The 12117-nt window shown below is 38.1% G+C and overlaps 1 protein-coding gene across 1 annotated transcript in view; it reads right to left on the bottom strand.

The window, feature by feature from the left end:
* Positions 1-7238, bottom strand: part of LOC124802996 (RING finger protein 44-like) — a 127441-nt gene extending 120203 nt beyond the window's left edge. The window contains exon 1 of the mRNA XM_047264099.1: positions 7218-7238. The gene's annotated coding sequence lies outside the window, so the exon portion shown is untranslated. The remainder of the gene's footprint in view (positions 1-7217) is intronic.
* Positions 7239-12117: the final 4879 nt, after the last annotated feature.

The raw sequence follows: 12117 nt of genomic DNA, 5'->3' as shown, positions 1-12117 counted from the left end.
TGGGTAACCTTGCTTCTTCCATGCATGTAACATGACCCCACCATCTAAGCCTGTTCGCCCTGACTGCTACATCTATAGAGTTCATTCCCAGTTTTTCTTTGATTTCCTCATTGTGGACACCCTCCTGCCATTGTTCCCATCTACTAGTACCTGCAATCATCCTAGCTACTTTCATATCCGTAACCTCAACCTTATTGATAAGGTAACCTGAATCCACCCAGCTTTCGCTCCCATACAACAAAGTTGGTCGAAAGACTGAACAGTGCACAGATAACTTAAGTCTTGGTACTGACTTCCTTCTGGCAGAAGAGAGTAGATCATAGCTGAGTGCTCACTGCATTAGCTTTGCTACACCTCGCTTCCAGTTCTTTCACTATGTTGCCATCCTGTGAGAATATGCATCCTAAGTACTTGAAACCATCCACCTGTTCTAACTTTGTTCCTCCTATTTGGCACTCAATCCGTTTATATCTCTTTCCCACTGACATTACTTTTGTTTTGGAGATGCTAATCTTCATACCATAGTCCTTACATTTCTGATCTATTTGCAAACTTTAAATCGGATTTGCCATCACAACGAAGTCATCTGCATATGCGAGACTGCTTATTTTGTGTTCACATATCGTAATCTCACCAAGCCAGTCTATTGTTTTCAATGTATGATCCATAAATAATATGAACAACAGTGGAGACCCCTGAAACTACTCTGAATCATGAAATCAATTTACCGCCAACTCTAGCTGCTGCCTGACTATCTATGTAAAGACCATTAATTGCTTGCAAAAGTTTGCCTCCTATTCCATAATCTCTTAGAACAGACAATAACTTCCTCCTAGGAACCAGGTCATATGCCTTTTCTAGATCTATAAAGCATAGATACAATTCCCTTTTCCACTCTTAACACTTCTTCATTATTTGCCGTAAGCTTAAGATCTGGTCCTGACAACCTCTAAGAGGTCTAAACCCACATCGATTTTCATCCAGTTTGTCCTCAACTAATACTCGCACTTTCCTTTCAACAATACCTCAGAAGATTTTACCCACAACGCTGATTAAAGAGATACCTCTGTAGTTGTTACAATCTTTTCTGTTTCCATGTTTAAAGATTGGTGTGATTACTGCTTTCGTCCAGTCTGATAGAACCTTTCCCGACTCCCACGCCATTTCAATTATCCTGTGTGGCCATTTAAGACCTGACATTCCACTGTATTTGATGAGTTCCGACTTAATTTCATCCACCCCAGCCGCTTTATTGCACTGCAATCTATTGACCATTTTCTCCACTTCCTCAAATGTGATCCTATTTCCATCATCATTCCTATCCCATTGTACAACGAAATCTGAAACATTGCTGATCGTATTTTCACCTACATTGAGCAACTCTTCAAAATATTCCCTCCATCTGTCCAAGGCATCAACAGGATTCACCAGCAGTTTTCCTGACCTGTCCAAAATGCTTGTCATTTCCTTCTTACCTCCCTTTCGAAGACTGCTAATTACGCTCCAGAATGATTTTCCAGCAGCTTGACCCAAAGTCTCCAACCTGTTTCCAAAGTCTTCCCAAGATTTCTTCTTGGATGCTGCAATTATCTGTTTGGCTTTGTTTCTTTCTTCAACATAACTTTCTCTGTCTACCTGAGTTCTAGTATGTAGCTATTTTTGATGTGCCTTATTTTCCTTTTACAGGCTGCCTTGACACTGTCATTCCACCAAGCTGTTTGCTTCATCCTACCTTCACACACTACTGTTCCAAGACATTCTTTAGCCACTTCTAGTACTGTGTCCCTGAACCTTGTCCATTCCTTTTCCAATGACTAATCGACTACATTCAACGAACTGGTATGTTTCTGAGATCACTGTTATGTACTTGTGCCTGATTTCCTTATCCTGAAGTTTCTCCACTCTTATCCTCCTACATATGGACCTCACCTCCTGCACTTTTGGCCTCACAATACCAATTTCACTGCAGATTAAATAGTGATCAGTGTCATCAAAGAATCCCCTGAATACACATGTGTCCCTCACAGCCTTCCTGATCTGTTATTATATAGTCAATGACAGATCTGGTCCCCTGCTTTCCCAAGTATACTGGTGAATGTTCTTATGTTTAAAAAAGGAGTTTGTGATTACTAATCCCATACTGGCTCAGAAATCCAAGAGTTGTTTCCCATTCCTGTTGGCCTCCATATCCTCTCCAAATTTACCCATAACCTTTTCATACCATTTTGTTCGATTTCCAATGCTGGCATTAAAATCACCCATGAGCAGAACACTGTCCTTGTCCTTTACTCTAACAACTACAACACTGAGTGCCTTATAAAAACTATCCATCTTATCTTGATCTGTCCCTTCACAATGCGAATATACTGACACAATCCTAATTTTCTTGCTAGACATTTTCAAATCTATCCACATCAGTCGTTCGTTTACATACCTTATTGCAACTACGCTGGGTTCCATTTCTTTCCTGATGTAAAGCCCTACACCCCATTGTGCTATTCCTGCTTTGACTCCTGACAGGTAGACCTTGTATTCTCCCACTTCCTCTTCTTTCTCACCCCTTACCCGAATGTCACAAACAGTTAAAATGTCCAACCCCATCTTACTTGCAGCCTCTGCCAGCTCTACCTTCTTCCCAGAGTAGCCCTCATTGATATTAATAGCACCCCATCTCGTTACCATTCGTTTGCCGAGTCGTATCTTAGGAGTCCCTGGTTTGTCAATTAGAGGTGGGACTCCGTCACCTCCAAAGGTCAGAGGCATTTTGCTTCGATTGTTGCCAGCATCATACTTAAAGTACCAGGGAAGCAGGTTGCTAGCCTTACTTGCCCCGGGTCCCACTGAGTTTTACCCCTAACAGTTGAGGGACTAACCGGTGGACTTTGTAGTCTTTGCCGTCTGAGCACAAATGTGACCACGACTCAGAATATGTCCGAGATGCCCAGCCTTATTCCAAAGTAACTGGTATCCCATCTGTCAGGACCACTTACTTGGCCACTCATACGTTGCCCGTGGTTCATGAACTAGGACATAACAGGAACCCACACCATGAACCACTCAGCAACAAATTTTAAAAATAAAAATATTTTTAGTACAAGACCCATGTTGAGGGTGTGTGTACTATGTGTAATGGAGCCGTGACAAGATTTGTCAACAATCTAAAAAAAAAATCATACATGCAACACAAATTTAAGAAGTTGCTTGGCTCTGCAGGGAACTGAAAGGGACTAGCAATGGAACTGGATATAGGTCATGCGGCTTTACTACAGTTTTCAGCAATGTTGTTGCAACTTATCTTACTACTAACTACATACATTAATTAGGTTAAAAATAGGAAGGAAGATCAGGGTTTAACATATTACTGACAGTAGGGTCATTCAAGACTCAGGACAAAGGTAGGGAAGGTCACTGGCTGTGTCCTTTCCAAAGGAACTGTCTTTGCATTCAACTAAATGTAGATGCCCTGGCAGGGCTCTGAAACCCTCTTCCATCTGCATCCAAGTCCAGTATCTTTATCCAGCATGGCACCTAGCTCGGTACCAGAAAAAGAGGGAGGAACTGTTGATAATCAGCTTGATATACCAAAGAACAAATGCTGAGTTTGGTTAACAGGTAGATAACAGATAAATATAATAAATGTATGGACATGTTATCTTATTATGAACTAACTCTTTGTCAACATTCAGTTGGGTCCTAAACACACACATCATCAGGAAAATCAATTAAGGTGTTGTTGTTGTTGTTGTTGTTGCAGCAGCAGCAGCAGCAGCAGCAGTAGTCCCCCCCGCACTCCTGCATCGCAACAACTCAGTAATGTTACCTACAAAACTTATCAGTGATGTTACAGAACATCTTGGCAATAAGAATATTTTTCCAACTCTGCCATGTTGAGCTCCAACATTTCAACATTTGCATCTTTCTACTTTAATTTTTGCACCAAGTAGTGCCACACGATATGGATCATAGATGCTACTAATGATGCGAAGTCGCAGATGATCTCATCTTACATAAAGCGAAAGATCATTAATTTTTGTTGTGTTGGAGTGTGTCCTCTGTTGCCCCGTGGATGAAATATTTTGAAGTGACATGTTGCCATGCTGCTGTAATATACTATCACAGCCATATTAATATTACATGGATGTGATAAGAAAACTGACATTTTTTTTTGTTTCTGACTACACCAGGTACATAAGGTTCCCATATCCAATGTAAGGCAGTAACCAAGCTTTTAAACAAGCCATGTGAAAGATCTATCAGCATTACTTCACTTTGGGCAAAACTAATCTACAACTTTCAACAATTCTGAAGTGAGAGGTTTGCAGACAGATCTTAATAGAGCAGAATAAATTTGGTTTTTGAGGTAAAACAACATATCAGCCATACTATGCAGAATTATCTACCAGTACTCACTAGCGGATTGAAGAAGTCACCTAACAATAGCGCTATTGCTATAGCATGCTGCAGGTCACAAGCATTAGGAGTGAGCCAATAGCACACCCACTGAGTGCCCAGAATAAAGAAAAATCATCTGAACTGATGACTTACTAACTTGGCAATTGAAAAACAAATGCAAAGTCTTTAATTATGAACAAAATGGAAAGTATCATTAGATCTCTTTCTAACCTAATGAAGTATTTTTGTTAGTGGTATTGTTGCTGCTGCTATCATGATCTTCAGTCTGAAGACTAGTTTGTTGCATCTCTCCATGCTACTCCATCCTGTGCAAACCTCTTCATCTCTAAGTAACTACTGCAACCTACATCCTTCTGAACCTGCTTACTGTATTCACCTCTGTCTCCCTGTACCATTTTTACCACACACACGTCCCTTCAATAATAAATAGGTGATCTCTTTATGACTTAGAATGTGCCCTATCACCTGAACACTACTTCTATTCAAGTTGTCCCACAAATTCCTTCTCTCTTCAGTTTTATTCACAACCTCCTCATTAGTTACAAAACCTACCCATGTAACCTTCAGCACTTTTCTGTAGCACCACATTTCAAAAGTTTCTATTCTTGCCTAAACTGTTTACTGTCCATGTTTCACTTCCATACATGGCTACACTCCAGATTTATGCCTTAAAAAAAAAGAAGAAAGAAAAGACTCCTTAAGAGTTAAATCCATATCTGGTATTAACAAATTTCTTTTCTTCAGAAGCCCTTTTCTTGCCATTGCCGGTCTACATTTTATATCCTCTCTACTTCAGCCATCACCAGCTATTATGCTGCACAAATAGTGTCTTGTATCCTACTCTAATTCCCTCAGCATCACCCAATTTAATTCAACAACATTCCATTATTCCTCTTTTGCTTTTGTCGATGTTCACACTATATCCTCCTTCCAAAACATTGTCCATTCTGTTCAATTGATATTCCATGTCCTTTGCCATCTGATAGAATTACATTGCCATCGGCAAACCTCAGTTTTTACTTCCCCTGGACATTAATTTTTTTCTGCAATTTCCTTTACTGCTTGTTCAATGTACAGAGTGAATAATATCAGAAAAGGCTACAACCCTGTCTCACTCCCTTCTCAACCACTGCTTCCCTTTCATGCCTCTCAACTCATAACTGCCATCTGGTTTTTGTTCATGTTATAAGTAGGCTTTCACTCCCTGCAGTTTACCCCTGTGACCTTCAGAATTTGAAATGGCATTCTAGTCAACAATGTCAAAAGTTCTCTCTATGTATACAAATGCTATAAACAGTGGCTCACCTCTCCTTAACCTATCTTCTACTACAAGTATAGGATAAGTATTGTCTCGCCTGTTCCTACATTTCTCCGGAATCCAAACTGATCTTCCCTAGGTCGGCTTCTGGCCAATTTTTCCATTCTTCTGTCAGTTAGCTGTCCTTGTCACTATATCTATGCATTTAATTTTTTCATTAGCAGCAGACACATAAGTAACATTTCATCAGGTTAATGTATGAGATGGACTTCAAGGCAATATTATACAAATGGAAGAGGACATAGATGAAGATGAGATGGGAGATATGATACTGTGAGAAGAATTTGACACATGATAGACATAAAATTTGAAGACACACGCAGTGGTATTTTGTCTCTTCTGTAACAAATTCATGTCAGTATTTACAACCACCACCACCACCACCACCACCACCACCACCAAATTTTGTGCATTGTTTCTAATCAAGACACAGCAATGAAACTTTTATCATTGAAAACTAATGAGTAGAGCTTTACATTGGTATGCAACATAGGAGGCTTCTAAGAATTCTTACAGGCCTGGTCTGTTGACCTTAACTTTTGACCTTTAATATCTCAGAACACCCACCTTCAATATTTTTGAAATAATTTGTATTGCACTAATCTGCAACTATAAACATGATAAATATTAAGATCACACACCAAAAGCATCATGCTCAAGAATTTATTTTGTCTGCACCATCAAACTACAAAATGCAGATGGTAGCACATAAATATGAAACACTCATTGGCTTTTTAATGATACATGTTTCATTGCTACATTTGGATTAGAACCAGAATTATAATCATTTATGTTTAGTCAGACATGTAAATTTCACACAATTACCGAACTATGCAGACTCGCAATTTTCTTCACGATTGTTCGGAGTGGGTCAGGTTTAGTACAGCATTGCATTGACAGGGAATTCTTTAGAACGTATGTGAGTAACAATAGTCTTTTAAATCAGATAAATTGCTGGATCAAATACAGAAGAGAGAATTCACACATTTTGAACTCCTTTCTTAAGTGTGAAATAGACAGTAAGCTGTAGCAATCACTATGGTGAAAAATACTAATGTGATACTCATGTTCAGTACTACGGTGTCTTCTTTGAGTGAATACTTATTTCCCTCTTCACCTCTTATCCCCTCACATGGCTCCCCTTCCCACCATTTTCCTTTAAAAATTCTTCATTTATGTCACACAAAAGTGAAATTAATCAGAAAAGAATTTAGTAACCGACATTAACTGTCAAAGATATTTTTATGCTTAATGTTCAAAAACACACGAGTGATCGAAAACAGGTATAAGAGCATAGTCAACTTAGTTTAGTGTGTACTGGCATAGTAAAGTATTCTTTAACACTCAATGATAAATATGTCTGCTTGAAAAGGACTCCAATGGCGTATTAAAATACTACAAAAACATAATATATGGTTAGAATATAATAGATGGAAACGTTCCACGTGGGAAAAATATATCTAAAAACACAGATGATGTGACTTACCGAACGAAAGTGCTGGCAGGTCGATAGACACACAAACATACACACAGAAAAAGTCAATGATACTATTAAGATCATAGTTTACCAGGCCTTCTGTTTCAGTATGTATCTTTGGATTGATTAGAATATTAGTGTTATGCACAAAAGAACTACTTCTGCTTATTGTATGTTAGACAGATGACAGTTTACATATATTAGGTACAAATGAGGACACAAGGTTGAGCTTTGTGGAACTGCGTATACGATTTCTCCCCACATTACATTGGTTGAATTACTACATACATGGCCTTGCATTATTCAATATGTAACATCCACTGGTTGGCAATACAATAAAGCTTCAGTTTCTCTAGGAGGATACTGTGATCCCAGCAGTCAAATAACTTAGGCAGGTTGCAGAAAATACCAACTTGTGTTATGTATTTTGTTATTTAATGTTTGTAATCTTTCGTGAGTCAACATGTAAATGACGTTCTCCGATGATCAAGTCTCCTGGAACCCATACTGCAATTTGGAGAGGATATTATTGTTGCTCAATTGTGATACTATTCTCTAATACATCATCTTCTCGAAAATTTTGGATTTTATGAGAATTGCTTTTTCAACATATTTCTGCGACTTTTCCTCTTCAATTGTATGTTCCTATATTTACAAATACATGTGGGATATGATCTGCTACCTACAATTGATCATATAGCCCTTCCATTTAATTTAATAGTAATGTTACGTGGTCTGTGGCCTGTTGTCCTGCCTAACAAGAAGTTCCATACTATCAGTAAAAACAGTAATCATAAAAATAACTTTCCATTTACCTTCACCCAAATGATCAGTCTTACATGGCTCAACACCAACACTGAAGGAAGAAACTGGTACTGTCTCAGATAATCCTTCCCATTACAACGACTGTCAGACACTAGAGTTATAAGGGCCGCTGACTGAAGAACGATACGAGCGTTCAAAAGACCCGACAATATATGGTTTCTGTGTTAATAGAGCTACTAGAAAGTAGTGTAAGTGTACATCATCAACGAGATTCATATGCATCCCATAAAATTCACTTCTGACAGGATTTTAGGTTGCAACATTCCTGTCCCAAGAAAGAACTGCATTAAACAAATTTTAACACAGCAAACGAAGTGTTAAAATCAGCAGTCTAAATCCACGCAAACGGAATTTAGAAACTCATCTGATGATTGGAATTTCGGATAAAGCAGTGGCTGCACAGTATGATACCACTCTCTGTAGACAAGTCGACTAAAAAATCGCACAGTGCAACGTGGGAAGTATTATTATCCACAAACAAACGCCGATAATAAAATCGTTAAGTTACTCTTCAGCAAGACTATCGCATATAACCTCTGAAAATGTAAATTCTTCAGCTTGTTGAGCTACCTATTTAATTTATAATATTCGAAACTTCCCTTCCTGTCCAACAATTTCGTCTTGTTCTACTTCCGCACGATGGAGGTGTTTGTTTCCCCCAAAAAATTACTTACGTAAACTTGAGTTACTTACGATTCCGCCTCAGCTTGTAGCTTGACTGCGTTACTGCAATACCATACTTCCCTTCCTCCCCCCAACACTTCACAAGCCAAGCTCTTGCCTCATTACCATCACCAAGCACTTCTCCTCACACTCCAAAATACAATAACCACGCCCACTGTTATATTTGACCAATCAGGACAAAGCACCGATACTAGTAGTTTTCGCAACTGTGATGGATACCTACTGTAATAATGAGAACATCAGACAGAAACGTATGTGAATTCTTCTCCTTGAGGCTATTTGTATTTAAGTTAAACTCAATGTGATAAAACAACAGTCTGGCTTTCCAACAAAACACACAATCTTACAGAATACACAGATGAAACTGCACAACCATTGGAGAAACTCTGTCACGTGACACGGTTCCCTTTTTTTATTACTTTTTTAATCGTACATCTACGTCAGCGAGTTTCCTTGGCTTTTGTGTGTTCTGAGGCTTGTGACGCAGTTACATGGCGAGGTGAGAAGGTCGTAGGAAGTGATGGAGATCAGTTGATGTTCAGCTGTGGACTCTTGCTGTTGTTCTCCGTTTTATTTTCTGTGGTTTTTGTTCAGCAATACTCAGAGATATTGTAGAGACTGATAAATGTTTCAGGAGTAATTTTGTGCTGCAATAAGCTGCGTTGCAAGTAGTTTGAAATTGAGAGCAAGCGCCATTTTGTTTATGTTTATCAAATTCGTTGGACAGTTGTTGAGAAAATTTGAGATGAATTGAACAGTAAGTGAACTCTTGTGCTGTGAGACTTATCAAAATTACGGGTCATCTTTACAGAACGTGTGATAAATAATTCGCGCAAAACTGCACAGCTTCTAAAAAAAGAGTATTTAAAGGACACCAAGTGAACAGCTGTGTTGAAAAGAAAGAGTTACTTTGAACTGTAAAAAGACTAAATACTGAAAATGGTCGAAAAAAAGTTGGAGAGATATGGAAGTCCTTTCTCACACAGCACAAGTAATCGCCAGAAATCACATTCCAGACAAAAGATATGGAAAAGTGCGTCATATTTGCACAGCTTCGTTACACCACCAAGGGGGAGAGTTCGAAGGCTGGAATGTCAGGAAATTGCCTGCAGTCGCGATAAAACGACAGCTACAGACAGACCAGCATTTCATCCGCCAGGTTCGAGGCAGGGTTCACCGAAACTGAACGCGTCCAGCGATCCGTCCAAGGAGGCGAGCCCAAGATCCTCACCAACTCACGGCGATTTTTACGCTGGTGCTAAATTCAGCGAACCACCTTCACCAGCCGCTCTTCCCAAGCCACCAACACATTGGACAACTTGTGCCTACATGATGTCGGGCGCTCCATTGTCTGCTGTTGCATCGGAGAGAATAGATAGATGCAGAGAAGTTACCAACCAGTTGAAAATATTATTAAATGTTTCGGCATGAAGACTGTTGTGGCATCTGATCCTCATAAGTCACATACATTGGTTGAATGTACGTTCTGTAGCTTACAGGTGGGATGGCTTTAATTTAATGCACATAGTGTGAGCAGGACAATGTGAATAGATTGCTGCATGAAATTATTTTCTTGTTATGCTTCTGTGCAAGCCTTTGTTTGGCTGTATTGATGGAAAATTAGTATTTTGGAATTGTGAAATAAAATCATTGTTTTGCTCACATCTATTTTTAAAGCAAATGTGATCTTTGTAGTTTACTGCAGCAATAACTTCACAAGGATTGCAAATTAGACTTAAGAAAATATATTACATTTATTAGTTTAGGCATTGAAACATTTATAAACCTGTTTATAATTTCTTTAAAGTCTAGTGGCATTGTACATACAAAATTCCGAGTACAGAGTATTTGACCACAAAATTAATAAAAAATTGCATAGTTTTCTTTGGACATATGTTGCCAGGTTTCAATAGTCTATAAGCATAGGTTTAAGTACAGTACTTTGATTCATATCCATATTATTCATAAGTGCATTTCAATTTCATACAGCTAGCATTTGTAAAAACTAAAAGGTATAGGTATCAAAAGGTAAAGGTATAAGCAAGCTGCAGAATCCAGGATCTGGTTTGCTTCGGAAGGTTTTGTAAAACAAATAAGGTTTCCAAGAGCTATGACTTCTTTTTAGCACAGACTGTAAATTTTTAAGTTAGTGTTTCATGTTAAGTCCAAATGACCTGAGGAGACTGAAGACAAATTTGTATAAATCTAGTCATAGGTCATTGTTTTAATCATGTTAAATATTAATATTGTGTAGATCACATCTATTTTTTAAATTGTCTGTGATTGGAAAGTTGCCTGTAAACTTGAATTGTATTGAACGTATAAGAAAACCATGGGGCTTGGTGCAATTGAGTCCTCTGGGTTCTCAAGTCAATTGTTGTAGAGATACTCAGGTTTTACAGTTCCTTCCATGTGATAATAAGGTACAAATGCTTTGTCAACTGCCTACGAAAATCTCCGTAATAATTTGGTATGAAATTGTAATGTTAATGAAATTTATTAATACATAAAGATATAATACAGTAATAAATAGATCATATTCGAACTGCAAACAGTTGGTTAACAAACTGTTCAATTGACAGGACGAGTGTTTGTGCCGGTAATATGTGCCTGATTGTGCATATGGAAGTAATGTTGAAGTGTGATCCATAGCATCTATGATGAGAGCATATTTGTATGAAAGTGAATGAATGTTGAAACATTCCAAATTTTTGCTTCCTGGGTAAGCTATATCAGTGATGTGAGATTATAGAGACTACATAAAATACAGTGGAAGTTTATAAGTCAGCTTTCAGAAGACTTATGGACCAATTGAAACACTAACTTCAGGTTTTAATCTGGAACTGTTGTCTTTACAGGCAGCCGAGTACAAATAAAATGTATTATGTCTTTCAGTATAAGGTCCGGCATTGTCATACCATTATCAAAGGTCAACATGATCATGGTAATATGTTGATCACTAGATGGACATACAAGCCGGTGAATTATTGTAGATCTTTTGTCTTCCACCAAAAATGAGTTGCATCGTGCAATATTGTAGGCCTATTGTGTAAATCTTTGATATTGTGTGTTTCTTAAGATGAATATTTTTCTTTTCATTTTTATATTCTTTTGTGTACAGTTAAGATCTCAGTATTGGGGTCTGTTTTCCTCCCCTCATATAAAGGAGAAATTTTTGTGTATGTCAATATTTCCTCATTGTAATGGACTAAAATGAGGGTAGGAAATCAGACAAGATTTTTAGATTTTATTTCTGTTATTAGTACCTGTTCATTTTTGTTTTTGAGCCAACTCTTAGAATCTTAAGAGGTTTATCCTCAGCAGCTACACTATAAATCTGTCAAATTAATTATAGCCTTTGAATGTTTAGGAAGTATGTGTACATACCATAAATTTTTTG

This window comes from Schistocerca piceifrons, chromosome 6, assembly GCF_021461385.2.
Source record: "Schistocerca piceifrons isolate TAMUIC-IGC-003096 chromosome 6, iqSchPice1.1, whole genome shotgun sequence".
Taxonomy (NCBI): domain Eukaryota; kingdom Metazoa; phylum Arthropoda; class Insecta; order Orthoptera; family Acrididae; genus Schistocerca; species Schistocerca piceifrons.
The sequence above is the reverse complement of the archived record's forward strand: the minus strand, read 5'-3'. Positions and strand labels throughout refer to the sequence as shown.